At 43.7% G+C, this 15,188-nt stretch overlaps 1 long non-coding RNA gene across 1 annotated transcript; it reads right to left on the bottom strand.

The window, feature by feature from the left end:
• Nucleotides 1-2,769: 2,769 nt before the first annotated feature.
• Nucleotides 2,770-14,513, bottom strand: LOC120370667. The gene is made up of 3 exons (XR_005583868.1): nt 14,414-14,513; nt 13,914-14,060; nt 2,770-3,844 (listed from the first exon to the last, which is right to left on the bottom strand). It is a non-coding gene; the product is annotated as an uncharacterized LOC120370667 (long non-coding RNA).
• Between the last annotated feature and the right edge of the window lie 675 nt (nt 14,514-15,188).

The following is a 15,188-nucleotide window of genomic DNA, read 5'->3' as shown; positions in this document are numbered from 1 at the left end:
TCTAAACCTCTTGAGCCATCAAAACTCATCCTTAACTAAAGAGCTTTCTCCTTGGGTTTCCATGCAATGTTTATGTCTGCATAGACCTATGTGAATGCCCAGTTGGCCTCTGGCAGCTAAATTGTAAGATTATCAGTAAACAAAAGGTCCCACAGGTAGCAGAGACAGTATAGAGGTGACTGCATCTGTATTGTCTGTTAAAAAAGGAAACAGATGTCATGCAAAGGTTGTTGCATTTACAGATTTATTATAAGCTACATTTCATATTGTTGTCCTCATTGTTATTAATTTTCTTCATGTTTCTTCCATCCTAACCTTGCTTGGTTTAAGTTGTTTGATCAAAGGAAAGGTATGCATGAGAGACCATTCAGCACTGAATTAGAGGGTCTGTCATGCATATCACTGTTCCTGTGATTTATAATATATGATCTCTGCATGAAAGGCTGTAAATAAATAAGTGCAATATGAAAAGAGGCAAAACAGGTTGTCATAAGTACATACCGTATACATATAAAAATAAATATAAGCATGGTATATTTTGACCTAACCATAATTATGACAGTAAAGTATGGAGAATGAATTCACGGTAATTACATAAATTAGGTCGTGCCTAGTGACCTAACAGTCCTAATGTGCTTACACTTTTCTCAAAGATTTCTAAAAAGTAAAATAAATCTCTATATTGTTTATCTGGTAAATCAATACGTTATTCTGTGCCTGCAGATTATAGTGATAGACATCTTAGGAACACTTTAGCTATGTCCTTATAATCAAAGCGATCAATGGCCTAGGACCGCAATATCTGTAAGATCACCTAAAGCGCTGGGATGAGGACTGAAGTTGAGAACTCCGCTCCTCAGGTACAAATGAACTTTCTAGCATAAAGCAGCAAAGAGTCCTGTGGCACCTTATAGACTAACAGAAGTTTTGGAGCATGAGCTTTCGTGGGTGAATACCCACGTTGGATGCATCCGACAAAGTGGGTATTCACCCACGAAAGCTCATGCTCCAAAACTTCTGTTAGTCTATAAGGTGCCACAGGACTCTTTGCTGCTTTTACAGATCTAGACTAACACGGATACCCCTTGTCCCTGCCAGCAGGTATATGGGATCTTGGGGAGCAATTACCACACGGGTGGGGTGCAAAATAAACTTTATTAAGCAAATACAAAAACAGGGAAAATTCAATAGTGAGGGGTATGGGGTTGTTAAGGTAGACAATTGGGGAGGGGTTTCTTTTTTGGTGAACAGTAAGGGGGTTTCCATAGTGGGGTACAACACAGTAGGATACAATACAGTGGGTAGTCAGTTAACACTGAGGTATAAATGTAACAGGTAGCTAGCGATTTCTATGTAAAAAGGTGTGTCACAGCAGCATATACCCAACTAACAGTTATGGATAAAATGTGTTAAATAACAAACAATTTTAGGAAAAAATGTGTCACAGTGGTGTAAATGTAGAATGTGAGGGGTATCAGAGAGGAAGAAAGTAACCAATGGGGTTTTATGCTAGAGATTTAAACTTAGTGAGACAGAACAAACAGGCTACAAGCTTAAGCAGCAGAGAGAGTGTAACAAGGTAGAAAGACACAGAGAAGCTGCGGGGGGGGGGTGGTGTTTGCAGTGGGAAGACAGACAATTACAATATACAGAACACAGCAAAATCTTATCTATGAGCTAACTTAACCAAGACTACACAAATTAAAACACAATGCAACAATTCTCTAAGCCTAACTTACAAAGTATAATGCTAAACTTAACTTAATGGGTGCACCTTATGCTAAGGATAGTTCCAGAGGGCTGAGTGGTGTGTGTCCAGGACACAGCTCCAAAGAGGGGGGCGTGACTGCAGCAGTGGATACAGCTGAAAACAGTCCAAGGCAAAGCCCACAGGAGCATAACTTAGCAGCAGCACAAACTTATTTTCAGTGGCAGAGTGCCACGGGGTTTAAGAGAGAGGTTTTAAAACACAGACCAAGGTTTAGCTTGAGTCTGTGTGCTGGGGAGACAGAGCCAGCAGTCAGGATGGGGGGGGGGGGTTGTAAGAGAGGTTTTAGGACACAGACCAAGGTTTAGCTTGAGTCTGTGTGCTGGGGAGACAGAGCCAGCAGCTAAAATAATAAAATAAAAGTATAGAAAGTTTCACAGAGGGATTCTTACCATCCCCCAAGGCAGCAGCAGAGGCAGAAACAGCAAGCACATCAGAAGGCTCGGTACAGTCTTGATAATCAGGAGATCTCTCAGGCAGCAATTCGTTCTTCGTGGGGGGGGGGTCAAAAACGGGGGTACGCTCAAAAATAAAATGAGAGCGGAGAAAGGACCCCCAGAACCCCTGGTTGATCAGACCAGGCAGCAATGCAAGAACCTTTCTGAATCTGTTCAAAAAATGTCTGTTTTTAAAGGCAAACCCTGGCAGCTTCCCGCCAGTAACTCTGATTGGCTCCCCCTCTTACAGGGAGGAGGGAGGCAGAGAAAAAACTGCAGGCAGCCACAGAGGCATGTTTGGACTAGCCCTGAGCCCAGAGGTATGACTCATGCCCAGGATCCTAAAAACACAATAGGTCTTGCAGCTCTGGACAGTGGCCACCCTACACCAAGCCCAGGTTTGAACAAAGGAGGCAGAGGCCCACCCCCACCTGAGCAGAGCAATGGCTCCGGTTAGTCTGCAAAGGCCATTCCAATGAGCAGGGCCAGGCTATGACTTTTGCAAGCCCCATGGCCGGGAGGGGCGGCCACACAGAGGAAAACAAAAAGGAATGCAGCAGGGAGGCAGCTGTAACAGATACCCCTCAGATACTTTCTAGCATATAGCTCATCTTCACAGGAGACAGAGCTTTTGTGAGGAGCTAATCTAAGACTATGTAACTGACTCCCACAGGAGCTAAGGACTATCACAAACCTCACCTCCTTCTGCTCCAAGTGCAAGATGCAATTCCTTGACCTTGCCTTCTCTAACAAACATACAGCAGTTTGTACATAAAAACACAAAACACTACACTGCACATATCCTCTCCTCAAGAGTAGTAGTGTGAGAGAAATAATGAGCCACATGCAGCAGGTGTTAGTCACATTACTTAATTCATGATTGGAAGCTCAGACACTACACTGATGCGGCAGTATAAGAACATATACAGAACAGACAGAATGATACTTTAGCGTATAAAAGAAATGGGTGTATACACATGCATATACAGGGCATATTATTCATTGCACTTCCTTTACATGTCTACTATAGGAACTCCTGTTAAATCTTTGAACATGTCAAGCAAGCAAGCAAACACATGCGATCCCTGGTCTCATCGTAATATGTAAATATTAAAAACACTAATGATGGCTATGATTATCAAAATTACAGAGTCCATTGGATACATACATAGTGTGACCAGGCAAAGCTCAAAGCTACTGACTTGGCTATATTAAAAGATGTACCTTGCAAAAGAGACCAAGATTAACCTGGTTCCAGGGTGAGTTTAGTCAAAATCACCAAAATAGACCACAAAAAGACACCAAGGCTTGCACTCAAGCTCAGTAACTACTCTCAAGCTGTGGAGAGCAGGTTTTATTGTAGGTGAAGGAAGCAAATACAATCTCCTTTTTGCTGTATAACAGGCATAGCTCTGGTTTCCATTTTGTTTTCCTTTTCTTTGTCATCATCTTTGTCACTTTGTTGTTTCCTTCTTTCAAATTTCTTTAGTACCCAGAAGTAATAAAAAAATGTTTTCTGCTTCTTTCATTTGCACAATGTTGACGGGGGTCCTGTAACCATGATGGCACTCTGTGGAATCTGAGGCACTATCAGCTCCATCCAACTCCTGCTGAAATCACTGGAAGTCTTTCCATAGACCTTAATAGAATTAGGACAAAGTGCAAAATGTGGATCTCCTCTGTAATTTATTGTATATTTTTGAGATATTTATACCCTTGCATTTCTACCCTTTGATCGAGAGCGCCTCACATTTTGCATCCTATTTTGTTTGTTTGTTAATACTTGTATTAGCAATGGTGAGATGTTCTAGAGAAAAAAGGCTGCTCACGTAGACACGGCCCAAGATTCCCCTCTGTTTGTAACAATGATAGAGCTCCATCAGAAGTAGCAGTGGTGAAGATGCTAGAATAGACAGGGCTCCTGGCGGCCAATGGTGATTTAAGCATGAGGTCTGGGATTTTCAAAGGACCCTAAGAGAGTATGAATTTCAAAAGGATTTGGGTAACTAATTATTTTAGGGTCCTTTGAAAATCGCAAACCATGTCATCCAGCCTTGCTCAGAGCAGGCCTACGCAAAGCAGTGTTTTAAACACTGGTGGCCAACAGTAGCACTCCCACCATTGCTGTCCCTGACAGAGGTCTGGGAGCCTGGGACCTATTTCAGTCACAATGAGCTCTGGAGATTCTTCCATTGAGATAATGCACTACCACATTGCCCCAGCATAGGGATGGGCCTTATAGGCACAATATCAGCCTTCGGCTGCAAAGAGTCAAACAGATGGCAGCTATGGCATGTTAACTCATACTATACAAATGACTTGAGCAGGTCTAGAACAGAGCTCTTCATACAAACCCACACATGCTAGACTTTTCTTCCTCCTTCTCTCAGCTTCCATGACTTTTCACTTCTAATATGTGACGAATCTTATTAGGGTATAATTGTTCCCACTACAACATACATTCTAAGGGCTCATTCCTGCAAACAGTTGAGCACATTGAACACCTTTTGAAGCCAACAGGAGTTGAAGGCACTCACAGGACTGGGCCCTTTATTTCGTAAAATATTAACTACTGTACTCGGCAATAGCTCTCGCACAGGGTTAGATGTTAACCTGCTTCATTGTGAGGAAATGTGTTGGCTAGGGCACCAAGGTCATTTCTGAGCTTGTTAAAAAAAAAGAATAAAAGTGGCACTTTGGAAGCCAAGGTCCTGCCTACAGCGTATTTATATGACCAAGTCACACATTCCTGAAAAACATCACTCTTTAAACAGTGACACAAGGTTAAGAGAAATCTACCCAGTACTGGCAAGCTGAAGGCTCACAATGTAATAAGCAATACTGACTATGAGCAAACTTATGTGGATTGGGGAAAAAAGTGGTTATTATTTTTTCTAACATCTGACATTTCAGATCCACCTGCTAGAGGCATCCATCTTGCTGGAAAGTAACAACATTTTTGACATTTACAGTGTGGGAATCCAGTGAAAAATGTTTAAAAGCATCCATCCTGTTTTAATAAAGCTGACCTGCATTCTGCTTTATTTTGCATCACTGCTTTGTAATCTGTAAGGATTTGACCATGCAATGATTCTGTACACGTTGCTTTGTTAAATATAAACCAACATTACAGTCCATCAGAAAATGGCGTAAAATGTTAACATCCTGTGGGTGCTGTGATAAAGTTCCTCCTCTGCCTTCGTGGGTTCTGTGCTTTATGGTGGATTTGCTCACCTCAGAGGTTTTTAGCAGTCCTCAGTTTGGCTCCTTTTGTTAGTGGCACAAACTTGCTGTTCACTCGGCTAACCTCATCACTGGCCAGCATGGGGAAAGAGAGGAGAACAATCCCCCACAGCAGGGCCGCCCAGGGGGGGGGGCAAAGGGGGCAATTTGCCCCGGGCCCCGGGCTCCGCAGGGGCCCCCAAGAGAACAGGGGAGGCTCCCGCCTCCGCCCCTCTCCTGGAGCCTCAGCGCATCAAGCGCCGAGTCTCCGGCCGAGCCCCTGAGCCCCGCCCCGATCCGCGTGGTGAGCGGGGCGGGGCTGGGAGCTCCAACGGGGCCTGAGCCCCGTCCCGCTCAGAGCGCCGTGGGGAGGAGGCGGGGCAGCTGCCTCCGCTCGGCGTGGCGCGCCCCGCCCCGCCCCCTCACCACGCAGCTCTGAGCGGGACGGCGCTCAGGCCCTGCCGGCGACGCTCGGTAAGAGGCCGAGGCCGGGAGAAGCCGGGCCGGGCCGGGGCCGGGGAGAAGCGGGACCCGCCGCCCGTCGTCGTCGTCGTCGGCGCAGCCCGGTCTTGGCGGCGGGGCCCTTCTGTTCGGGACCCGCCGCCGAAGTGCCCGAAGGCCCGCGGCGGGACCCCCGCCACCGCAGTACCGCCGAAGACCGGGCGGGGTCCCGCTTCGGCGGGGGACTCCCGCCGCGGGTCTTCGGGGCACTTCGGCGGCGGGTCCCGGAACGGAAGGGCCCCCCCGCCGCCGAAGACCCCGGGCCCCCGGAATCCTCTGGGCGGCCCTGCCCCACAGTCTCTGCTGGCCCACCTAGTGGGTCTGGGGACAGGCCTGAGACCTTCCCCTCTGGTGGGACCCACAGTCCAGGTCACCTCCTCTTATATAAAATAGGGAGTTGGGGGCATGGGGGGAACCCAGGCCTGCCCTCTACTCTGGGTTCCAGCCCAGAGCCCTGTGGATTGGAGCTATCTTTAGCGTCTCCTGTAACAGCTGCATGACAGCTACAACTCCCTGGGCTACTTCCCCATGGCCTCCTTCCAACACCTTCTTTGCCCTCACCACCGGACCTTCATCCTGATTTCTGATAATGCTTGTACTTCTGAGTCCTCTAGCAGTACACCTACTCACTCTCAGCTTCTTGCATGCCTCTTGCTCCCAGCTCCTCGCACTCCCCTCACTGATTGCAGTGACATCCTTTTTAAACCAGGTGCCCTGATTAGCCTGCCTGTCTTAATGGATTCTAGCAGTCTCTTAATTGGCTCCAGGTGTCCTAATTAGCCTGCCTGCCTTAATTGGTTCCAGCAAGTTCCTGATTGTTCTGGAACCGCCCCTATTACCTTACCCAGGGAAAAGGGACCTGCTTAATCTGAGGCTAATATATCTGCCTTCTATCACTCTCCTGGATCTATCTGGCCTGACCCTGTCACCGTGCACAATTTCTACACTGTCAGTGTCAGCTACGAAATGTCCACTGTGGTTTAAAACTTTTTCAATGGCAATGAATGAACCAGAAAGTGTTCCATTTGGCTACAAATACAGGGTAAAATTCACTCTTGTGCAGAGTGCTGGCACAAGTCCCACTTAAGTCTTTTTTGAAGGCTCAAGTAGCAGAAAAGGCATTGGGCAGGTTCTCTGCACATGTTGAATTTCTCCCATAGTGAACTGTCTCAATCTCTTTGGCGTGACATTCTCATGGTATCAGCAACTTTGAAAAAACTCGCATTGTGATGGAAAACACCTCAGAACGAGCAGAGTTTAATTTTAAAACAAACTGGACATTTCAAACATAGATGTTCATCTAAAATTTATCAAAACCACTCTGACCTTTGGAATGCGCATGTCGGAGGACAATGGGGGGATATTGGCTGTATGTCCCACCACCCCTTTCCAAAAAAGAAAAAAATGGTTTCCATGATAGACCCAGTGACACACCCAATAGAATCTTCTCCCCCCACTTCCAACTATAGTACCCCGTGGCAGGTCTTTCTGGAAGGGAGAACAGGCAATTTACTACTTCCTCCAGCAATGAGTTCTCCTTTTCAGTGAGAGACTAAGCAGCTTCTTCCTCCAGAGGTGAGCTCTTCTGATCTACTTCTCTGGCTTGGGGCAAAAGGAGCCATAAGCACTTGGTCCAACTGAACTTCCCATTTAAAATGTAATTGAAGCTTCTGCTGCAGAATGCGTAATGAGGAGCTCTTGGATCCTAAAGGAAAGAGGCCATTTCAGCACATTTTGGCTCCAGTTCTAGGGAAGGCTGAAAATTTTTGACCAGCTGGAACCTATTCAGTGTTTTTCCCCATGTTCTAGTCTTAATTTCTAGTATTTCTAAGTTTTTATTAAGCTGGAAACAGCATCGCATCCTGGTATTTTTGGGTTCTGTTTCTGGCAATACTTAAGGATGTGAAGAATTGTGTTAATTCTATCATTGGGCTCAGTTCAGTTAGAACTTTGGGTGAAGGTTCCAGCTGGTCATATGCCATCCCTCATTTCAAAATATGTTTCACAGTTCATTCAGGGGAACAATACTTAGCTTTTGAACTTTCAGGCGGTGTATCTGAGCAAGACTGGGGGAATGTCTTTTTAACTATAGTTGGGCTAATGAATACAGCTAAGCATACAAACCCAGCTAGCTAGCTATATTTTACTGTTAGCAATCTGGAGGAAGATGGCAGGCTTGATGCAGCCCACTCTGTTAAGTGAGAAATCATGACTAATGCCATCAACCCAGCAACCAAACATTGATCAACATCTCCCAGTCTTCAGAGCAACAACTCAAGCCATCATAATGGCTCTCTTTACGGCCAAGTAACACATCTGGAACAAGGATCCTCCAACTTAACACTGAGGAACTTTCCCTGGTGAAGTGAAAGTATTGCAATGAATAACATTGACATCCTTATGCTCCAAGAAACCCACGGCTCCAATGACCATTAGGCTAGCTGCTACCGTATCCATATTTACAACCTTACGGCTAGCCATTACCATCCAAAATATGGCCTGGCCATATACTTGAAGAACATCATCACTGATTTTGATGTTTTCTCCCCAGCTGAAGAAGAAGCCACCTACACCACGGCCATCAGGATAGGGGAGCTGCACATTACCAACATGTATAGCGCCCCTAATTCAAAATGGCCAAAACCAATGCTTCCAAGTGCATCGATCCCAGCCCTATACATTGGTGACCTTAACAGCCACCACACTATGTGGGGCTATGAAGTAAATGACACCAATGGTGAATACCTCATGGACTGGATATCCACGGAAGATCTGCAACTGGTCTTTGATCCCAAATAGCGAGCAATTTTCCACTCTGCTCACTAACAACACGATTAAAACTAGGACCTCACTATTGTTTCCAAAGATCAAAGCAGGAGTACGCTTCATGCATCCCGCAACATACTTCCCAACTGCCAACACAAGTCCATCAAAGTCCCCGTGATTTTGTCAAAACAAATCCCACAGTGTAACCTGGCCATAGCTGACGGGTTGCTATAGGAAAGCCATCAAAAAAGTGATAATCTGAATCCCCACATCATCAGAATGTTATCACCAGGTCGCTGGCTTCCTTTCTGCTGCTGCCAAGAAAAGTATCCCCTGGGGCTTCCAGGAAAAATACACTCACTACTGGACAAAAGAGATCCAGGACCCTGCTCCGGCAATACAACCAGTTGGGCAGACCACAGGTTGCAAAAGCCCTGTAAGAGTCTCTAGACTCAGTTTCTAGTTTCAATGCCTATGTCATCTCATAGCTGCTAATCCGATGGAATACCGGACCTCAAAAGTCTGTCCCAACTCCATAGCTTCCAAATTGGTGGAGAGCACAAAAGGACTGCTAGACAAAAACACCAAGCAAGAGATCCATCGTCAACTACATAAGAAAATGACCGCAATCCCTCCACAAGACGCCACTGCCATCAGTACAGATGAAGTGAACGAAGGTTTAGCCGCAATGAAGAAATGGAAAGCAGCTGGCAGAGATGGTATCCCTCTGGAATTTCTTCATCAACCAGACCCCAGGGGACTCCAATAGCTGGTGAAACTGTACACCAAAACCATGGAATTGGGATACATCCTAAAAACCTGGAGGGCCAGGAAAGCCAACCAATGATCAAAGCTGATATCATTCCCGTGCACTACTTACAAATTCCTGGAACATATTCTCCAGAGAATCAGTCCTCTCGTGATCCTCAAAGAACAAATGGGATTCAGGCCAAAAACAGTTGTTGCAACCAAGTTTGGGGCCTTGTAACATACATCGAGGTCAGAATCCAGAGGAAATTTAAGACTGGCACAGTGTTTGTGGACCTGTCATTAATCTACAGTACAGTCTGGATTAAAGGCCTGATGCTGAATCTTGCAAGAATCATCCCCTGCTGCAAAACACTACACCTGCTATGGATGATGCTGAGCAATAGGAGGCTATGTGTCCACTTGGGCAACAAGGTCAGTTCACCCCTGTTCCTCAACAATGGACTTCTACAAGGTTCAGTACTCGCACTGAAGTATTTAAATGTTTACATGAGCAACATGCCTCCAACAAAGTCATGCAAATTTGCATATGGGGATGATCTAGCCCTGGCAACACAAGCAGCCACCTTCAGTGACATCAATTCCACCTTGAACAGGGACCTAAAACAGCATGGAGGAATATTTCTGGAAATAGAGGCTCAAGCCAAATCCTCACAAAACAACAGCTACTGCATTCCATCTTGATAACAGGAACACTTAGTGCACCCTGAAAGTGATCTTCTGCTGCCACTCTGTGCAACATGACCCCACTCCGATCTATCTCAGAGTGAAGCTCAACTGCATGCTAACTGTCCACCACCATCTGAAGAAAGTAGCTGCCAAGATGAAGACAAGGGTCAAGCTGATCCAGAAACTGGCAGGAACCAGCTAAGGAGCATCAGCATTGCGCACATCAGCGATGGCCTTTGTGTACTCCATAGCAGAGTACCATGCGCCAGTATGGACCAGAAGTAGCCATACTCGACTTGTCGATGTCCAGTTAAACACTGCAATGGGGTGTCTCTCTGGAACACTCAAGTCGACCCCAACACCTTGGCTGCCAGTGCTGTGGCACATTTCTCCCCCATCCATTCATTGTGATGCTGCAACCCTTGAGGAATTCCAAAGAATCCTGTAAAATAAATGTCTTCCTATCCACCAGTACCTTAACAATGTCCCTCACCACCGCCTGAAGTCATGTAAGCCATTTTGGACCCATGTATTAACCTTCAACAATGCAACTTCAATCCTGATGAAACTTGGAAAGCTGAACTGAGTTCACAAGAAGTCACAAATAAACATGCTCATGAAAGACCTGACACAGAAGATCCCTGGTTTCCATCTCCCAAAAAGCTCATGGGCAACTCTAAACTATATCCGCACAAACCATGATTGCTGCACAAATGGAAAATTAAAGATTCTCCAGTGGGCAACTGTGGTCACTCAGAACAGACCATGGAACCTACCTATAACTCAATGGCCAATTCACAAATATGAAGGAGACATCACAGCAATACACTGCTGCTCCAGACACAATTATCCGGTTTAACCATCTAAATGTAAAATTATAGTAGTTGTTCTACATTTACAGAAGCCATAAAAAGAAGAAGACTGTCAGCAATAATGGATTAGTGATCCATTCATTTTAAGTGTCAAGGCATACAATGTAAAGTTAACTGGGATCCCATAGTCAATTAAAATAATAATCATAACTGAAAGACATTTTATGGATGTCTCAATTTTCTCCAAAGCCTTTTAACTGTGGTAATTTAGCTGAAGACTTTATGCTAAATGCTAGTCTTGCAACTTGTAAGTAAGATGATTGTTTCCATTTAAAACCTTTATTCACTTCATTATAATCCGGTGCAACATGCTAGTTTAACAGTCTCTGGATGGTTAACATATATATCTAACCTTCCCTTTAAATTATATTTTTTTCAACGTTTACAACCATATAAATAGTTTTAAATTTCCTAAAATGTGGCATGGGGTGGCTGAGATAGGTAGAAGAGTAAAAGTCCTAACCCACCAATATTTCATATGTACTAATTTGGGGTTGTGTTCTAGAGAACTTATTTTTTTTTAACTCTAAATTTATTTCCAGCTACTTTTGTTTTTCTTGAGGGACCTTTGAAACACTATATTGCTACTTTTCATGTTTTTTATTTGCCCTCTGGAACAATAAAAGCTCAAAGGTTCATAAATATGCATTCTGTAAATGTATTATGCTGACAAAGTGTTGCTCAGATAGCTGCTTTTGCCTTTAGGGAATGAATAAGTTTACAGCATGCTTAAACAACAATGTAAGGGGAAAGAGAGAGAGGGAGAGAGCTGTGTCAGCGTGTGGGCTGAAAATGGAACAAAAGAGTTACCTTGAATGCACAGAGAAAATAGAAAATAAAGTTAGATACAACACCAGAGCCAATGTTGGGGGGGGGGAAGGGGGGATTCACTAATTATGCTTTTCTGGGGAGAGAGGTTTACAAATTGTTCCTGAAAAAGACTGCACAGTCGAGTCATCATAAAATATACAACTTTATTTTCTAATTTCAGCAGGCATTCAGGAGAAGTCTTTTGTTCCAACCAGAGCACAAGGTTCCTGGCAGGGTTCTGTCCTCATTAATTCTAATCCCTCTGGACGGTGATCTAGTTCTGCTTCACTCATCTGTAGCAAGTTGGAAGTGTAGGGTGCTGATTAGCAATATGTGAGCTTTTGGTAGGAAGAAAGCACTTCAGAAGTTTAAAAAAAATAAAGAAAACTTTTAAACACAAATCTCTGACATGCTGTGTTAACGAATGTTGATGCGACAGTACATTTTAACAGCCAGTCCCCTGATAAACTTTTCTATGCACTGCAACAGAAAGATTGAAACCTCCAAGCTAGCCAAAGCAATAGGGGTGGAGGGTAAATGTATAGCTGAAGAAAAGCTGCTGAATAAGCTTTCCTCTAGATTTCTAGATATCATGTGTTTCTTAAATGGTAGAAATTCAGATTCAGCTTTTATGCATAAAGAAAAAAAAACCATACCACAAATGAAAATGTGACATTCTATATCTACATATTAGCCCAGAGAAGTGAACATGTTTTGATGATGCATCTCAATTTCTCAGCAGCCAAGATATAAAAAATCCAGCTAAGACACCATCCATCCGCAGCTGACTGAATCCACACAGATGGACAAAGAAAAATTACGTTTCCATTCTCTGAAGGATGAAGGCACCAATAAGGAGTTACTGTCCTTGTTTTCATCTAAGCATGATTGGTTAAGTATTGCAAAGGCTGGTATAGTTGGCAGCCTGTGTAGCCTCTACAATCCATAGGTCTCTGTTCTCTTGTAAGCATAAATTATAAGTAATAAACAAGATCTAATAGGGAACTTCAGGAGATCTATGGAGAACCAAGTACAGCAAATATAGTGAAATCCCAATTACTTCAGGGAGCAGTGCATGTAGTTAGGATGATGGAAGGTAGACCAGCTAAGCAGGTCTAAGGAGGACAGCCTTATGATGGCCAATTAAGGACAAGATGGAGGGATACTACAGCGCAAGACCTAAGAGCTCTTAACATTAATTACCATCAATGGGAAAAAGATTCCCTTGTCAGAAAAAAGGTGAGCATCAAAGACTTCCAGGGTTTATGGAGTCAGGGAGTAAGAAAGAGTTAAGAAGTAGCCAGCCAGTTGTTACTTTATTTTCTTCATGGTCTTCAAGCTACTGGCTTCATGTCTCCCAAACACCTCTCTCATCTTGGATATCAAACCTTCAATTCTCATTCCATCTTCTTGGCGGGTGTCCATATTTTGAAATGATATGCCACTGGTGTCAATACACAGGTGCCAAAACCCTTCTCCTTAACCTAGAAGCTTATTGTTCATGATACAAGCTAGTCTTTCAAAGGCACTGCATCGAGCCTGAATTTTCTTCACTTCATTCTCATAGTTCATACCACCACATATATTTAGCTTAGGAACAGTGTCTGAAGCTTCCACATGCTGATTTCTTTTTAATTTTTCCTCTTTTACTTTGATTTTTTCCACTTTTATTTTTTACTCTTTCTAAAGGGAGTTAGTTCCCCTCTGAAGACACAGAAGAAACTCTAAATAGCACTGAAAGCAACAACAAAAACTTCAAAAACAAAATTATCAATAGACTAAGAAACCCTTTCTCAACATTTCTCTCGGTACTGTATTACATTGTATTATTCCTCTCTATAAAACATTTCACAGAGTGAAATCTGCACTAAGAATCATTTTCGTTAAGTGGCCACCATGAAATAATGCCATGTAGTTTCCAGTGCAATTTTGTTCATCTTTAAATTAAATTAAAGGATCCTTTGACTGGGTGACCTATATTTTGTTCTTTTCTGGATAATAATGTAAGGCAGGTCTTTGCAAAGTATATTGCCAAAAATATATGGACAACAGAGGTGTCTCTCAAAATATACTTCATGTTAGGAGATTACAATAACTCACTTAGCAAATTCAGGGCCAGATCCTCACCAATCTGTCTTGCTGCATGGTATTCAATGTCAGAGCTGAGTAGGTTTGAAAGTAAACTATTTGTGGAGTGGACCAAACTGACAGTGCAGGGGACTAAAGCCCTCTGGTTACTCCCAGAACCTGTAGAGACATAGTATCAGTACACATTTTCCACACACCACCAATATACCCCCATCCTGCTCTAGAGGTTCAGTTCAAGAGGTAGGAGGATATAAATCTCCTGTTTAAGCCCTGGCCTCTTTGCTAAAACAGATAAATATGGTGTCAACAAGCAACAAATGTCTTCTTAGTTACTATAACACAGGCACATGTCAACTAGAAATCAGCCTGTGGCATCTCAGAGCTGGCTGTTGCTGCTACTAGGCATTCTGATTTATGCTCATTTGCAGAACAAGCTGCTGTAGTGTAGCAGACCAGCCTCCTCCCTGATGAGGGAGCTATTGTATCAGTCAAAGTTCTATTGAAAAATTTACCTTCTCAGGCTCCTTAAGACAAGGGGGCCAGAGAGGACTCAGGGCAATGTCTGTTTCCACAGAAAAATCATACACCGCTTCCCACTGTTCACTCTGTTCCTCTCTGCCCTGCATTATGACCTACGGTGCCCTATCAGTAGGCTAGACCATAATCCTTTACTAACACTCTTTGTGATGCAGGCACAGAGACCACAGCCTTCAGGGAGCTCACCTGAATGAACATCCACAGAACAGAGACCGATTGAACCACTGAAGGAGTCAAGAGCAACTCACCTACCTAGCAACATAAAAGACTAATCAGGAAGTAAATAGAGGCCAAGGACCCACAGTGCAGAGAGGAGGGAGGAAAATGGGAACTGCTAACAGAGAGAGGAGAGATAAGCCCCACAAACTCCAAAACTGTTGTTGGTTACACCTTTGTTCATAACAAAATCTGCCAAGCAGCCATTCATAGAGTTGGTCAAAACATTTCAGTCAAACATTTGTTGATGAGAAATGGCTTTTCAAATTAAATAAACATTTTCTCACCAAATTCACTTGAAATGTTTTGGTTTGTCAATGAAAACCAAAAGCTGATTTTTTCCTCCAGTCTGCTCCCCCTTTTTTTGAGTAGTAAAAAATGGGGGGAGGGAGTATACAGGGAGAAAAGGGGGATAAAACAACAATAAAAATTAAAACAAATTTTTTTTCCATGGGAAATACTGAAAAAAATGACTACTGAAAAAATTCCCCACAATTTTTCCCTCCTTTTTCAACCCGACCTAGTTACAACATT

Source organism: Mauremys reevesii, linkage group 8 (genome assembly GCF_016161935.1).
Source record: "Mauremys reevesii isolate NIE-2019 linkage group 8, ASM1616193v1, whole genome shotgun sequence".
In the NCBI taxonomy this organism is placed as follows: Eukaryota; Metazoa; Chordata; order Testudines; family Geoemydidae; genus Mauremys; species Mauremys reevesii.
This window is presented reverse-complemented; position numbering and strand designations above follow the sequence as displayed.